This window comes from Asterias amurensis, chromosome 10 (assembly GCF_032118995.1).
Source record: "Asterias amurensis chromosome 10, ASM3211899v1".
Lineage (NCBI taxonomy): Eukaryota > Metazoa > Echinodermata > Asteroidea > Forcipulatida > Asteriidae > Asterias > Asterias amurensis.
This window is the reverse complement of record NC_092657.1, coordinates 4,085,214-4,102,368: the sequence shown is the minus strand read 5'-3', so window position 1 is coordinate 4,102,368 and position 17,155 is coordinate 4,085,214. Positions and strand designations below refer to the sequence as shown.

Here is a 17,155-nt window from a genome sequence, read left to right as displayed (position 1 = left end):
AATCCACGGACGACGCGAATACAGATTGCAAACACTTTTATTTACTGTGTTGCATGTAGTGTCGTGCACGCAACGGACGTCTGGGTACTGCACGCCGTGTGCTAGTCTGTCGGACTAGCGCACGGCGCCGTGTGCTAGTCTTCGGACTAGCGCATGGCAAACCGACGCACTATCACACGGCCGTCGTCTAGCAAAACTAAGACATGTCATGTGACGCGCTCTAAACCAATGAGCAGGCAGAATACTTGCAAGGGGTGTTATAATCATTGCTAGTGTAGACAGTAGCGCTGTGCCATCATACTAGCACCATGCACTGGTGCCACTGCACCAGTCTACTTCTACTTCGCTACGCGGCAAAGTCCCATGATGGGATATCACGCCAGTAGCATATTTTTGTAGTGTACTAAATTGTCCAATGTCTTGGTTGTCAAATACACTGTAAATAGCACACTCTAGTAGTACTAGAGTGGGCTATTACTAGTAGTACTAGTCTAGTGTGGCCAAGTGCCACGCTAGCAGTAGTACTAGTAGCACAAGTGCCAAAACTGGCATTAGTGCTATGCCGCACACTAGTTTAACAGTTAGTCTTGAAGTCAAGACGGTAATTGTTAAGCGCGGTGTAGTTACAGCGCGGTGTAGCATAGCTACGGGGACGGTACACTTATCCTCGATCCCAGTAGGTGTGTGTGAGTCAGTGGCAATTGCCACGCGCTACCAACGACCGTTGCATACAATAATCGCACTGTGACTGTTGCATGAACTGAAGACAAATAGGCTGCGCCTAACGACTTGTCATCAAGTCTACACACTAGTGGGACTATTAAAGCTGGTTTCTGACTCCACCTTTTGTGTGTTGTGCTTTGAAGTTAAACTAGATGACCACATTATTATTGACTATTGAAGAACCCATAATTTTAACCAATGAGATAAATCTTCTTTTAGTTAGGGCTTTTTAAAACTCAATCAGTTAAATTATTAAACTTTGTAAGAATTGTTTGCACTTCTCATTTCAATTCTGGCATTGTACACAAAATGAGTCCAGTAAATATTTTGAGCTTCCAGCCCTGCAGTCATGTGGATTTCCACCCATATTTTAAGTCTTGATGCCTGTTTGCTGTAATGTTACTATATATGTTATCACACAAGCACGAGTGGAATACGGAAAAATATAGCGCTTCTGCGTCCCATATCCAACGAGGCCGAAGGAAACTTGGCGCGTGACATAGAACACACAAGACGCATGGTAGTGATATTAGCCGTGCAATATCCTATAGGTTTTTATCACCACTCCATTCTGCGAATCTGATTGGAGGATTAGTGCGTACTTGAAGATAAAATGTGATATTGATTTAGCGTCAGGCATAGCAAATGTTTCTTGAAGAGTTGATGTGTTATGATGGTAGAGACCATTATTTAGAGGTTACTCACAGGTTCGAGTCCAACCTGAGTCAATTTATCTCAAAGTACTCTAATTTCTGTACTTTTTCCAAGGACCCATATTAATCTTGCTGATACAGTCTTGCACTTTAATGCAGGAAATACAAAACTTGGTCTTGTGTATTTCCTTCCATATTAGAGCACTTTGATGCCTGTTTGCTGTAATGTCATATTGATTTAACGTCAAGCCTTGCAAATGTTTTTGAAGAGTTAATATTCTATGATGCAGACCTTGTGTGAAGTATGTAGTTTATTTTTAACCGTCCTTATCGATTGCTGTAATCTTATTTCCAATCACTGTCGTTGAATGTCAACTTTTCTTGACAATGTTGTGATGGGGTTGGTGCCTTGTTTGCAACTGTGAGTCTGCTTTCTGGCAGGTGTGCTGTTGTATGAAACAATATTACAATTTGCAATCTGTGTAAATTGTTTAAACAATGTACTGTACAGTTCTTCTTGTCATGGTTGACAAAAACTAAAAATCATGTCTTTGATTGTTAACTCTTTCTTGTTTGTATATGTTGTGATGTGACTTGGTGTCTTGCAACTGTGAGTCTGCTTTTTGCAAACTTTTCTGTTGCTTGAAACAAAATAACAATTTGCAATTTACTGCAGCTCTTCTTGTTTCATGGTTGACAAAAATATAAAATTGTCGATGAATGTCAAATCTTTCTTGACAATAATATTGGTGCCCGGAAACCGTGAGTCCGCTTTTTACAAAAAAAATCTGTAGTAGAGACAAAATTACAATTTGCAACTTTTGTCAAATTTTGCTCAAACCTTGTACTGTGCAGTTCTTTTCGTTTCATGGTTGACAAAACCATAGTTCTAATTTCATTGTGCAAAAAGTGTGCATCACCCTGCAGGGCTTAAAGTTTACACTACATACAATTTCACTTTCATGTGCACTTGTGATAGTGATTTTACCTTCACTGACTTTGATCTATGATTAATATTACATGGCCAGTGATAAATGAAATTAATGTACAGGCAGTCAAAATAAGATACAACTGTATTGTTGTCATAGACCTTATCGCAAATACCAATGCGCAAGCGCAGACTGTTGAATGAGGCGCATTGTAGGATATAATGAATCAAATTTGTAATCAGCTAGACCACAATGCACCTAATTCCAAGCTTTACGCGCGCGCCCCAGTATTTGCGAAAAGGTCTATGCATTGAAATTAACAGTGTAAAGCGCCCTCGTGCGGTCAAAATACGGTAAATATCTCTTCTTCTAAGGTTCTGTCTGATGCTATTGCATTGTCCGACTAATCTTACATAATAAAGCTCATTGCAGCAAACCAAATTTATAAAATTATTAAATAATTGCGACAGTCTGCAAGTATCTAGCAGCGTCCTCATTGTGTGAATGCATGCATGCGTTGTACTTCATTAATATACATATAGGCCTGTTACTTGTTACTTGCTCATATTTTATTGTGTGAGTAGGTTACAAACCTTGCTTTTTTCCCATGAGGGGTTTAGAACAATATTGACCTGTATGGTATTGAACTTTGGGGGACCAGGTCATATAAAAACTGTAAAGTTTAAATATTTTTAACTTTTAAATGGAAGGTACTATTGGTAGTTGTCAAAGACCAGTGTTCTCACTTGGTGTATCTCAACATATGCATAAAATAACAAACCTGTGAAAATTTGAGCTCAATTGGTCATCGGAGTTGGGAGAAAATGATGAAAGAAAAAACACCCTTGTTGGACGAGTCTGTGTGCTTTCAGATAGGAATAAAAGACTTCTAGCTAGGAGTCTTTTATTATTTTAGTGAGAAATTATCTCTTTCTCAAAATCTACGTTACTTCAGAGGGAGTCGTTTCCCACAATGTTTTATACTTATTACTATCAACAGCTCTCCAATGCTAGTTACCAAGTCAGATTTTAAGTTAATATTTGTTTTGAGTAATTACCAAACGTGTACCTTCCCTTTAAAGCACCATTATCAAACAATTTAGTATAATTGCTTATTGTAGGCAAAGTACAAGAAAAATGGGAAAGTTCCAGTGCTGTATTTGAATTCCTGTTGTCCCACTCCGAGATCAGAGTCTTCGTTGGTCTAGACTGAGTCCTGCCCTGAAGCCTTTCTCAAGAAAATGTTGAGGGTGAAAATTTGTATATTTCTCAAAAACTACAATACTTCAAAGGGAACCTTTTCTGATAAAAATGTTGTAAAATACCAACAGCTCTCCAATATAACTTGTGGAATATTACCAAAAGCACACTCTGGCTGGCTTTAAAGGCAGTGGACACTATTGGTAATTGTCAAAGACTAGCCTTCACAGTTGGTGTATCACAACATATGCATAAGATAACTAACCTGTGAAAATATGAGCTCAATCGGTCATCAAAGTTGCGAGATAATAATAAAAGAAGAAAACACCCTTGTCAGACACACGAAGTTGTGTGCGTTTAGATGGTTGATTTCGAGACCTCAAGTTCTAAATCTGAGGTCTCGAAATCAAATTAATTGATAGTTACTTCTTTCTCGAAAACTATGGCACTTCAGAGGGAGCCGTTTCTCACAATGTTTTATACCATCAACCTCTCCCCATTACTCGTCACCAAGAAAGGTTTTATGCTCATAATTATTTTGAGTAATTACCAATAGTGTCCACTGCCTTTAAAGCAGCTCTATGAAATTGGAACCATGCTAATATCATTGTAATTCTAGCTGCATCGGTCCATGTGCCAGGTTTTTAAGGATTACAAAAATCAACAGCTCACCAATATAACTTGTGGAAAAGGTCACCAAAAGCACACCATGCCTTTAAAGCAACTCTATGAAATTGGACCCAGGCCAAAGTGTCGTTGTAATTCTAGCTTCATGAGTCCGTAGCGGGTTTTTTAAGAGTCAATTTAACCCAGTCTCAGAAATCATCATCTATAAATCTTTCTTTAAATCAGGTCTTTTTTTTCCCCGGAGGTAGGCAACTTTGTTTGAACACAGAATTAATGGGATGTTCGGGCACTTAAAGGCCTACAAATGCATAATTTTGTTAAGTTATTCATGTATTTTATTCAATTATGTAGTTTTTCAATTAGTTTACCTCGTATGGTAATGTGCTCTCTTTTTTATGTCAGGGGCAGTGGCCCATTTCTTTGCATTTTACTCGGCAAAAGCTCAGCATGTTTCCCTTTTCTTTTCTAATTCAAAATTTTGGTTTGTTTTATTAAGCAATTTCATCTTGTACAAGTGACGTTTCAAATTTTGTGATTTCGTTGAGCAGCGCCCTCATTGTACAGTTTTGTGTATCACTGTCCACTGCTTATCACCTGCAAAGCAAGCAAAATGGTTTAAACTGCAGTTTTGACATATTAATATTTTAGCATCACACTTTATTTATGGACCCCGATTTTGGCAATTTAGGGACTTTTGGAAGGTTAGTGTATTAAGCAGATAAATCCATTGTTCTCGGTAATGTGGGCATCCTCTAAACAATTGCAATTTACCTGGCAAGTCTCATGCCACCTAGCGTTCCAAAGTCCCCCATAGAACTTCCATGCCCATCGTCATTATACACTAGAAAAGTTCCAATAGAGTTTACAACAATTGCCCTTTATTAGAAATGCTCTTCACCGATGAGCGAAACACTGCGCCTACCTTAGAATAACAACTTCTTAATTGGATGTCTGACTGGGTCCGGGGGACGATAATCAAGCGGGTCGATCCAGGTATGCTAGGCGGTTACAGCGAGGCTTAAGCCCGGTGGATTATTCCTTTGATCACGCTCGCCTCAGATCACCGGCGGAGATTGGATGGGTATTTTTTTGACTCGCGGCAATTTAGCCTGCTTTGAACTTTGTGAATATTAATCCTCGGCGATAGAGTTTCATCTCGAGCAGTAGCTAATAGAGTCAACAGGATTTTTGCACTTATGGAGTTTGAGCCATTTAGTTCGGGAGGGGAGGAGTGTGGGGGAGGGGAGGAGGGTGGGGGAGGGGAGGAGGGTGGGGGAGGGGGATTTGAAGCCTAAGGGTGTGGGACAGGACACTTTTAATTTTCTTAGTGCGATAAGTATGAATGAAAAGGTTACTGTGCAGAGCCGAAAATGTTTGTTCACTTCACCGCATTTATTTTCCCGCAAACTCCTTAAAAAAATCCCTTTCATACGAGAATATTTTAGCATAATGAACCTCGTCTTTTATATATAAAACTAAAAGCACAGCAAATCAACTCTATCATTAGCGTTTAGATGTTGTCGTATGTCCTTATAAACCCCGACCAAAATTTAACATTGTTGAAAAACGGAATACTTTGTGTTTGTGCACATTCAAAATGACACTTATTTCGGTTGCAAAATTGCAATCTTATTAAGCGAATGCTATTTTCCACCTGATCGAACAGTGTTTCAGACGATAGCATTTTCTCTGAATGATTATTGGCACAAAATTAGTATGAACGTAATCGGAGAAGTCTGACATTAAAGGAACACATTGCCTTGGATCGGTCGAGTTGGTCTTTGATAAGCGTTTGTAACCGTTTTTTATAAAATGCATATGGGTAGAAAGATGTTGTAAAAGTAGAATAAAATGATCCACACAAACATGCCTCAAAATTGCGTGGTTTTCCTTTTACCTCGTCGACTAACACGTCGGCCATTTATGGGGGTCAAAATTTTGACTCCCATAAATGGCCGACCGTGTTAGTTCGCACAGTAGAAGGAAAACCACGCAATTTGGAGGCAAACTTGTGTTGATCATTGTATTCTACTTTTAAAACATCTTCCCAACCATATGCATTATATAAAAAACGGTTACAAACGCTTTTGTTTTGACCAACTCGTCCGATCCAAGGCAACGTGTTCCTTTAATAAGCCTTCATTTGGACTTATCGTATGTCGTATGATTACTTTACCAAACATGTTTCAATGTTGTAATGTCAAGTATATGTATACCCCTGTGTGTTGTTGACTGCTTAAGTGCACTTTGCTTTCTAACCTCACGAGATTACGTTACAAATCACGCGTGGATTCATATTTAACTGCCGAAGCATGCTCAAGTTTTAAAGGTCGGGACATACAACGTGTTTTTTTTTGTCCGCGGATTAACCTCTGATTTATAGGCAAATTTATACAAGAAAAAATTAATACGCTAAAAGTCTCATGTGAGTGTCGGCTGAATTTAATACAGATACAGTGCAGGCCTTCAACTTCTCTTGAAGGGACACAGCTTTTTCCTTAATGTGCACTTCTATGAGGAAAGTGTACCTGGTTACCGCACACGCTTAAAAACACTGGACACTATTGGTAATTGTCAAAGACCAGTCTTCTCACTTGGTGTATCTCAACATAAGCATAAAATAACAAACCTGTGAAAATGTGAGCTATAATAGGTCGTCGAAGTCACCTGTGACAGAAAAAACACCCTTGTCACAAGAAGTTGTGTGCTTTCAGAATTCAAAATCTGAGGTCACTAACTCAAATTCGGGGAAAATTACTTCTTTCTCGAAAACTACATCACTTCAGAGGGAGCCGTTTCTCACACTGTTTTATACTATCAACCTCTCCCCATTACTTGTTACCAACTAAGGTTTTATGCTAATAATTATTTTGAGTAGTTACCAATAGAGTCCACTGCCTTTAAGGCGCACTGCCAGGTATTCACACTGTGAAACAACAGCCTCGCTACCATGGGCATCATGCCGTTATCAATGCCTCAAAAAGGGCATTCTGGGCAGAAATGGCGCACTGAGATCGGTCACCCCCCTGGGAACGAGGTTAATTGGACCACAACTCCCAAGATGGCGCAACCAATAGTTGTCGCAAGTGATAACGTTGGGTGAAATTGGGTAAATTTCTTCTATTCTTATACAACCCGGCCAAAAGCCATAATCAAGGCGAGTGGTTTTGAGAAAATTAACCCACCCTCTCGACTTGTTGGCTAGTTTACTATTTCATATATCCATAACTCATTTGTACGGGGCGGTGTATTAGGATAGAGGTGCAGGAGCCTCCGGTTATAATGAAGTTTTATTGCCGGAGCAAACCTCATACGACAGATCCTGAAAAGGGCAACAAGGATTTATGGCACTGCGCCGTGCAACTGCAATCTCTGAGGGTATCACCGGATCCGATCCGACCGGAGCGAAGCTGCCGTAGACTCCGTTAAAATGGCAACAAAGATTTATGGCACTGCGCCGTGCACGTGCAATCTCTACGGGGATCACCGGATCCGATCCGGCCGGAGCGAAATGTCACCGCTTCTTTTTACTCAAGTATCTCAAGTAAAAACAAAACAATAATTAAAAAGTAGAGAAAACAGTATAAGAATAGCCGTAAAGGCCAAAAGTTTCTTTCCTCCTCGTTGAAATTCTCCTCAAACATTTTCCCAAAACCTTTTAGTCAGAAGTGATTTTCTTTTTTCGAAATTGAAATTTTTTGAAAGAAGAGACAACAGAACAACCAAACGCATTTAAAAACAGCTTAAGGTTCCTCCTCGTTGAAATTCTCCTCAAACATTTTGGTGAGAAGTGATTTTCTTCTTTGGAAACGGGAAACCTGTAAAAGATGCAACTTGATTATGCATAACTCCTTGTTTCAATGATGAAACCGTAAATGGCCATAACTCCTGATGATTGCAATAATTTTCTCAAATGAAAAGATACAACTTAACGAATTAATCATTGATTTCAGTTGAATGAGCTAAAATAATAAACAACTTGAATATGATAATTCCCCATGATGTACTGACTTGAAACTTAAATCAAATATTGCTTTTTACATAAGGATGCATATGAAACGATAAAACTCAAAGAGTACCTTACTTAAGAGTGCAAAACGTTAATCAAATATTGCTGCTTACATGTATATAATATGAAAAAATAAAACTCAAAGATCACTGGTTCCAGTTGAATGAGCTAAAGCAATGACAACCGTCAATGTCCCCACCCATTTGACCATCAGTGTTGATCGAATGATTGATTTTCTGTCAGTCATTGGTTCTATCTGTGACAGGGCACTAATGTAAAGCGCATTGATACGGTTATTGCGAAATGCGCTTTATAAGAAATTATCTGGTGATCAGCAGCTCGCCATGGCAGCTTCGGTGTTCTAGTTTCGTATTAAATTGTAATTTTTTATTTTGTTTAAATAAAATAATAACTTTTTTGTCAATTCAAAAGTGCAATTCGGCCGCGATATTCGAATAGTTTCGAAAATCGCATTGCGTGACATAAGTTGGTGTTTCCATTTTGAAAATGCATCATCTGCATCAAAAACATTCGCGTGTGCTGTCTTAAGGTTAAAAAAATGAGGCATGGCAACTTTAAAGTATGGTGATGAGTTTTGTGGGGGCTTATTCCTTGAAAGATAATCTGTTTTTTGGTACTTCATTCTTTATAGTATACGACCTGATGTGCCCATCGGTTATGTATTTTAATGCACACATTGTGTGTCCTTCACTCTGCAGTTTAGCATTACCTCGAAGTGGTTTGCAATGAGTGACGGATTCACTCTTATCTTCCACTTGAACATTATTTTGTTTTTAAAAACAAAACACTTTTTTGTTTTTTTGTTTTTTGCAATTGCTTATTATTCTTTTATAGACTGTCTGTAATGTAATGCAATGAAAGTAGCCAAACCCTCAACTCCGGGTTTACCGATTAGAAAATCTGTTGTGTTGGATATTTGGTTTCCAACATCTGGTTTTCCAACATCTGGTCGCATAGTGATGATTTAGTTGGAAGCAAATTAAGCAGTCATTTGAGATATTAATGTTTAATAATACCTCAAATGACTGCTTAATTTGTTCCAACAAACTCATCACTTTTAATTTTTGAGTATAGCATTCGTTAAGTTTAAATACCTTTCCAGTGTTGATAGACACTGGTTGGCATGGACGGCTGTGCGGCCCCTAAATGTAGCCCGAGCCCTAAATGTCGCCCAAACCTATATATAGCCCCAAACCTGTACCCAAATGTCGCCCGAACCTAAATGTAGCCCAGTAAAACACTCAATCGTGTTAATAGGCCTAAATGTTCTGACCAAACCCTTTTTTGGGGGGAAAACTTTCAAAATTTAATTGAATATATCTCCCATGACTGGTTGTTTCGTTTCCAACAAATTAATCACTACGTTTGAACAAATTGTGCATAAACATTTCTACAAGTATCTGCTTGGTCTTGTAATAATGGCTTTCCATAGTTTTCCCAACCTCCGTTGGCAAAAAATCGGGAGTCTGACTTGGCAAAAGAAAGGTCCATAGGCCTTGCCATTGATCTCTATTGAGTAGAGATCAATGGACTTTGCGCAAATGACGTCCTTGTGCTGCAATCTCATGGAGGTCAATCTTAAAGGATGATCTCTAGCCGAGGGCGCCCTATTCAAATGACGTCATATTTTGCATAGACCACCTGGCAAATAATCTTCACGCTCGCAATAGCTGTGTAAAATGAGATGCTTGTTGTTTCAGGTTGTTAAAACATTATTTGTCCAATCACAAAATAACTCATAATAATTCACATGAGCCATCTTAAAACTCAATGCGTCTGGGGAAACCGAGTACTACTTAGTTATGAGTAAAAACAATTGATATCAGTGTAGTTACGCGATTTGCAAACTGCACGTCTATCCAATAAAACCATCTGGTTTGCAAGGCCAGTGCCTTTCTCTGTCCTTGCGGATAGGGGAACCAGACTAACTTTTATGTCGAGTGGGGTCCTTGGCTAATGCATGATGCCACGAAAGAAGTGTCCATCCCGCCCTGTTATTTCATGCAAGTTTTCTGTTGCCACAACTCACAAAGCCAAAGTTAGTGATGAGCTCACTTGAACCAAATAATTCCCGTTAACTATTGAGCCCGTACTTTGTATTTGAAGGACATTGTCAGTTGGCAACTTATAGTTACATATATTCCTAATGAAATTGCCTTCGCTACACCCACGTGTGTCACTACTAAATTGAAATTCCCTGAAAAGAGAATGTGACGTAGGCGTTCTGTTGGCTCTCTAAAGTAAATCACGCCCTCTATCGTTGAAACAGTTCGTAAGGGGTCACCACAATCGAACAGTAACCCCCTTGCGAGTCAATGTTGATTGATGGCGGGCCGTAGCGAGTTGTCCCACAGTAGAGATAGGCGGGGGAGCCCCCCCGGGGGTCGATCACAAACGGCATTAGCAGAGACTGAGTTTTTTGTTTTCCGTCTTTTTTTCGCGCTCGCTGTGGTTGATCACCAACAGCTGAAATCGCCTCTATATTCTGTGAGTAGGGGTGATCGAGCCCGTGTGGATGAAGGAAATAACGCTCGCGGCTTCACGTGTATCTTGAGCCAGTCCAGGGTAGTCTTGAAAGAAGCGCCCGCCGTGGGTAGTCCGAGGTTGTCTTCAGTCCCAACAGACCTGTGGCCACTCCGGTGTTGTCTAAGTCGCCGGGCTGTAATTATGAATTCACGGCTGATGTTCGTGAGAGTTTGCCGGTGAACTTTTAATGCTCGGTCAATTTTTGATCTTTTAAGCCATTAATTCTCTAGCAACTTCGTGCGACTGCACGTTTGATTTGACGCTTTGTATCTCGCGGGCACTGTGTGTGGGCTAGTGTGTGTTTACACTAAGTCCGTGAACCCTTCCCTCGGCTTTCAACATTCTTATAAACGATCTTCATAACAACACATGTGTATTTCCAAATAAAGGACTGTGTACTTTTGGCACATGGGGTTCGAACCCATGACCTTTGGTTTACAATGCTAAACTGAGCACAACTTTACGAGCTTGGTCATGCACCGACATTGGTTATGAACCGGCAGTGCCAACTGACATGTTACTGATTCAGAAAATATCTCCATAACAGCACTTGAATACTTGTGGCAGCTTGGGAATCGAACCCACGACCTTTTGGTTTAACATTGCTTAACTAACCCAACTTTAAGAGCTTCACATTTGTCATAACCAGCAATGTCAAATCACATGTTACTATTGCAGAAAATATCTGCATCACATCATTGAATACTTTTGGCAGCATGTGATTCGAACCCACGACCTTTGGTTAGCAATGCTAAACTGAACCAACTTTAAGAGCTTCACATTGGTCGTGAACCAGCAATGTCAAATCACATGTTACTATTGCAGGAAAGATATTCATCACATCACTTGAGTATTTTTGGCAGCATGGGATTCGAACCCACGACCTTCGGCTAACAATGCTCAACTAATCCAACTTGAAGAGCTTCACATTTGTCATGAACCGGCAGTGCCAAATACCAGGTTACTGATCTGCGTAGCACTTGATTACTTTTCGAACCCACGACCTTTGGGCTAATCGTGCTTAACTAACCAAACTTTTCGAGCTTCACATTGGTCATAAATCGGCATTGCCAACTCACCAGTTACTGATTCAGAAATAATCTCCACAACAGCACTTTGGTACTTTTGACAGCATGGGATTCGAACCCACGACCTTTGGGCTAACAATGCTTAATTTAACCTAGGCAAACTTGCAGGTAGTGTAAACTTGCAGCACCAACTAATAGTCATCATCAGTAGAGTTTTTTTAAGAACGTGTACTTGGAGCATGATGTCACACCACTTTGGATCATTACCTCTTTATAAGTTCTACCTCACCGAGTAAAGCATCAACTACCATCTGTGAGTGGCAAACTTTCATCTTGTTCACCTTTTACATCAGCAGATGTTTATTAAAGAACGTGTACTTGGAGCATAACGTCACACCAGATTTGGATCATTACCTCTTGCTAAGTTCTACCCCACCGAGTTAAGCATGAACTACCATCTATGAGTGGCAAACTTTCATCTTCTTCATCTTTTTCAGCACCGCATGTTCGTGTTTATCAATACATCGCGTACACTTCATAAAAAGGCAGCATGTAGACTTGGTTCAAGCTCTTTCTCATGCGAGATCTCTACAGCACACATGTAACTCGCCAGCATGCAGGCATGGCACGGGATTGGGACGTAAGTCAAGTCTAGCGTGACTGACGATCAGCAGCTCAACAGAAGTGTGCGTGTACTTCGAGAGTAGTAAAGCCACTCCGAGATTAGGCGGCAAATCGCAGTTGATTTGTACGGTGTTCGGAGCGCGAATCACCGGTGCGGAGGCGAAGGTCGCCACTCCGATTTAGACATTTCGTCCTCGTACATCTGTGGGCACACCTGTCAACTGGGGGAGGTACTTTATTCTATACCCGTGGACTTGAACAACTAAGCCGCAGTTTTGTATGCGGTTAAGGCCGTCGTTGCGGCACAGTGGTAAACTCACGTATATAAACGGCTTCAAGCTTCACGGACGATAATCAACAGCAAGCTTCAAGCTACGACCAGTGTACTACGTCAGTAGCTATCCATCGTTATACAGCTATCACCGTTATAAAGCTATCATCGTTATAGAGGCAACATCGTTATACAACTGACGTCGATATACAGCCGACGTCGTTATAGCCAATGTGGTTTATGCTGAAGTGAAAACCTCTTGCAAATAAATATCAGTGATTCCCATGACTGTAAAGATGTAATGTCGTTGGGGCACCGTGGCAAACTCACGTATATAAACGGCTTCAAGCTTCGCGGACGATAATATAAAAACAAGCATCAAGCAACGAGTAGCCGGCGTTGTTAAACAGCCAGCGTGTTTTATGCAGAAGTGAATAGAAAACCACTTGCGAATATCAGCAATTCCCATGACTGTAAAGGATGTAATGTATAACTGCCGCTGACTGGATAACTGAGGATCGAAATCTGCCGTTGCCGTGTCTCTCTGGAGCATTGTATCGTCGCATCTCTTTTGTGTAAACAAAAGAAGCATTTGAGTGCGTCTTTAAACCCTTCTGGTTGTTGTGTCTGTGAACGGATCTTAATTGAGCAATTATCATCTGAATATCATGTACATGGATATTATAGACTACAATTATATACAAAAGTCACAGACGATATCATGTACGATTTAGTGGATATTTTAAGCAACAAGCAGATGCAAATGTATCAAAGATGCACAGCTAACTCCATAGCAACTGTATTCAACGAAGCACTGTCTGTAGCCCAACATCTTTAGGTCACTTCTCTTGCTTGAAGTTTGATGCCTTGTTTGTTTGTACAACTTACTTTATATCCACTGTATTTAACAAAACACTGTTGATAGACCAACTTCATTTTAAGGTAACTTCTCTCTAAGGTAACTTCTCTCGCGTGAAGTTTGATGAACAGCTAAGTTTATATCCACTGTGTTCAACAAACTACTGTTTATAGACCAACTTCATGTTAAGGTATACTTGTCTTGCTTGAAGTTTGATGTACAGCTAACTTTATATATCAACTGTATTAAACAATTCACTGTTTATAGACCAACTTCATGTTAAGGTCACTTAAAGTTTGCTGCTGCATTGTTTGTTACTGCAAGTGAGTTTAACGCCAGCAAACCTAATACATAATGTGCATAAATATGTACATATAATTGTATTTTAAGACACCTCCAACGCATACATTTAATGCTCGAAATCGGCCCAAAGCTCTTCATAGAAACTACTTTGCTATCTCATGCCGATAGCAACGCTGTCAGCCCTTGTATCAGACACTCAACACGTGTGGGCTAAAATTGCCACTTGATAACGAACGAAGAGTTTTTGAAAGAGTGATCCTGATATTTTATGTCTTGAAACAATTTTAGCGTGTGGAATTTCTTAAGAGTGCTCTACAGACCTCGTGTAGGATTTATCAAGAAGAGTGTGTGGGGATTTTTTTTTCGGTTTGGATTTATTGCGCGGAGTTTATAGTGTGCAGTTTACAGCTTGGAGCAGACGACATTTTGTTTGGCGCCAAAAACCTGAAAGCGATCGATCTCCAGGAGACGGGCTGCGGCAGGTGAGTGGATTTATGTGTAGGGGTGTTCTGACGTCAGTGATGACATGTTATTATGATAGGCTTGCTAGTAGGCTGGGGATTAGAAAGGCGCAGTGATGATCTTTGTCACTACAAAAACAATGATTGTTGTTGTATTCCTAAACAAATTGCTGTTTACTAACAATATTTAAAGGGAGGGTATGCCTTTAGCAATTCTTCAAGAGATTAATGATCATAAAAAACACTTGATGAAAAGCACTGGATAGTTGTTGACTTTATAAAACGTTGTTATTAAATAGATATGACCCCCCCCCCCCCCCCTTTGAAGGCATGTGTAGTTCTAGAGAAAAAAATAACTTTTCACAAACTCAAATTTAATCTGAGTATGGTTTCAGGTATGAAGTCTGTCTCAGCGATCTTATTATTTTTTTGCAACCTCGTTGACCAACTGAGTAAATATTTCCACAAATTTTGTGCGTAATTTTGGGATACACCAAGAGAGGATACTGGTCTTTGACAATTACAAGAAGTATACCCTGCCTTTAAAGGCAGTGCACACTATTGGTAATTAGATAAAATAATTATTAGCATAAAACCTTACTTGGTAACGAGTAATGGGGAGAGGTTCGTAGTATAAAACATTGTGAGAAACGGCTCCCTCTGAAGTGACGTAGTTTTCGAGAAAGAAATTGTTTCCACGAATTTGATTTCGAGACCTCAGTTAGAATTTGAGGTCTCGAAATCAAGCATCTGAATACACTCAACTTCGTGTGACGAAGATGTTTTTTCTTTCATTATTATCTCGCAACTTCGACGACCAATTGAGCTCAAACTTGCACAGGTTTGTTATTTTATGCATATGTTGAGAAACACTAAGTTAGGAGACTGGTCTTTGACAATATTACCAATCGTGTCCATTGTCTTTAAGACAAGTTATAATACAATTATTTTGCTATGCCAGTTGCATTGATATTCATGCCACATGCATTATATTATTTGTAGTCTCCAAATGATAACTCAGAATTTGATGGTAAATAGTCCTAAGTATATTTGTGTCGCTGGCTGGCGAGGTATTTGCATTTTAAACACGGGTTGCTGTTTGTGCGGTGTCTGTGTTTACCTAAAAACAGTAGGCCTATTCCAATAATTTTAAACTGCTGAAATGTCTGAAGCAGAATGATCATTCGAAAACATCATTCAAAGGCGTTATATACTGGATTTGCAGAGCAGACCAAAATATTCATAGACAGTGTTCATGTGTTGTGTGACCAAGAACCATGATATTGCAAACCTGATTTGAAAACTTTGATTTACAACCCGTTGTGGGAGAAGAAAAACCGTGCGCAATTTTCCGCATTGGCTTTCAGATATAATTCTCGTTTCGAGTTTTCTCGAATACCATCGTCATTTCAGGTGAAAATATTTCACGTCAAGATAACCACGCTCTCAAAGTTTATTGAGAGAAACTTTTCAACAACTTGTTTCTTTTGTCTGCTTCAAAATAGTCCCGTATATACTATAAATGTACACACCCTTTTAACAAAGTTCTGGCACTTGACCCCTCGGGAAAATAAAACACAAAACAGAACACAAATAGAGCCAGTAAAGGTTTTCAACAACTTTTTTCCCCGTTTTTCAAAAAGCCCCATACTACAAGTTTTAGACACCCTAATACCAAGGCTTGAAACCTGTACCACGCGGGAAAATAAAACACAAAATAAAAATAGAGCATAAAATAGAACACAATAACGGTTTTCAACAACTGTATTTTTCTTCTCCAAAATAAACCCGTACTGTAAATATTCAGACTCACTTTTACCAAGTACATTTAGAACACAAAATAGACAAAAAAATAGAACAGAATATTTTTTTCTTCAACAACTTGCTTTTTGTTTCTTCAAATAGTCTCATACTCCACATTTTAGACACCCTTTCAGTAACTTTTGACAGTTGAACAGTTTGGGAAAAATAGAACACTAAATAGAACACATGACACAAAGTAGAACACGGTGCCGCTATCCGATTTCCCTAAAGAGCACACTGCACAAGCTAAAAGGACATACACTGTCAATGTTACTATCTTATGATCGAGGGCCTGAATTAGGGCTCACGATCAGAAAATGACACCGTCACAACCGTTCTGTATTCACCCATTATTCCCCTTCTTACCACCAATGCAGGACACGCACCTACCCAATCCATATAAAAAAAAAGTGGAGCACCGTATTAGCTGAGCATAATACCCACCCCCACCAGCAAAGTGTTTCTGCTGTCACTTCATCGTGAAATTGAAAACTATATGCCGTCAATTTCTGCTGAGTCTCCCGTGTGACTTTATGGCGTCGACTGTCATAATGAATGTTTCAACGACAGGGTGAAACTTTAGCACCGGGATACATCTAGAGCCCGGAAGGGACTAATTTATTTACGACATAGCGACTTGGGGTGAGTCTATTTTTTATTTTATTTTATCAAACAACGCTAGTAAGCCCTTTAAAGATATGGTGGACAGTGACACTATAGTTCTGCACTGTTTGATTTGGGTATATACAGACAAATTTACCTAAACTTTATACTTAAGTGTCCCACACATCTCAAAGGGGATTATTAAAGGGGCCTTGTTGAGTACGCTTTGATATTGTGTTTAAAGACACTGGACACTATTGGTAATTGTCAAAGACCAGTCTTCTCACTTGGTGTATCTCAACATATGCACAAAATAACAAACCTGTGAAAACAGTTGCTCAATTGGTCAAGTTGCAAGGAGAATAATGAAAGAAAACACCCTTTACGGCCCGGTCACACAGGCCCCGATAACGAGAACGAAAACGAGAACGATAAAAATGCACGCTCGCGATTGGTTGGATTGCTCCACGAAGAAAACGCCCACGCTCATTCAACCAATCGAGGGCGTGCATTTT

At 39.7% G+C, this 17,155-nt stretch overlaps 2 protein-coding genes across 3 annotated transcripts in view; both read left to right on the top strand.

The window, feature by feature from the left end:
- LOC139943100 (uncharacterized) overlaps positions 1-17,155 on the top strand; it is a 130,157-nt gene that overhangs the window by 676 nt on the left and 112,326 nt on the right. The gene's annotated exons all lie outside the window — the stretch shown is intronic.
- The window catches only part of LOC139943102 (uncharacterized), a 50,143-nt gene continuing 45,311 nt past the window's right edge, over positions 12,324-17,155 (top strand). For both annotated transcript variants that reach the window (XR_011786748.1, XM_071939919.1), the window contains exons 1-2: positions 12,324-14,255; positions 16,415-16,679. The gene's annotated coding sequence lies outside the window, so the exon portion shown is untranslated. The remainder of the gene's footprint in view (positions 14,256-16,414; positions 16,680-17,155) is intronic.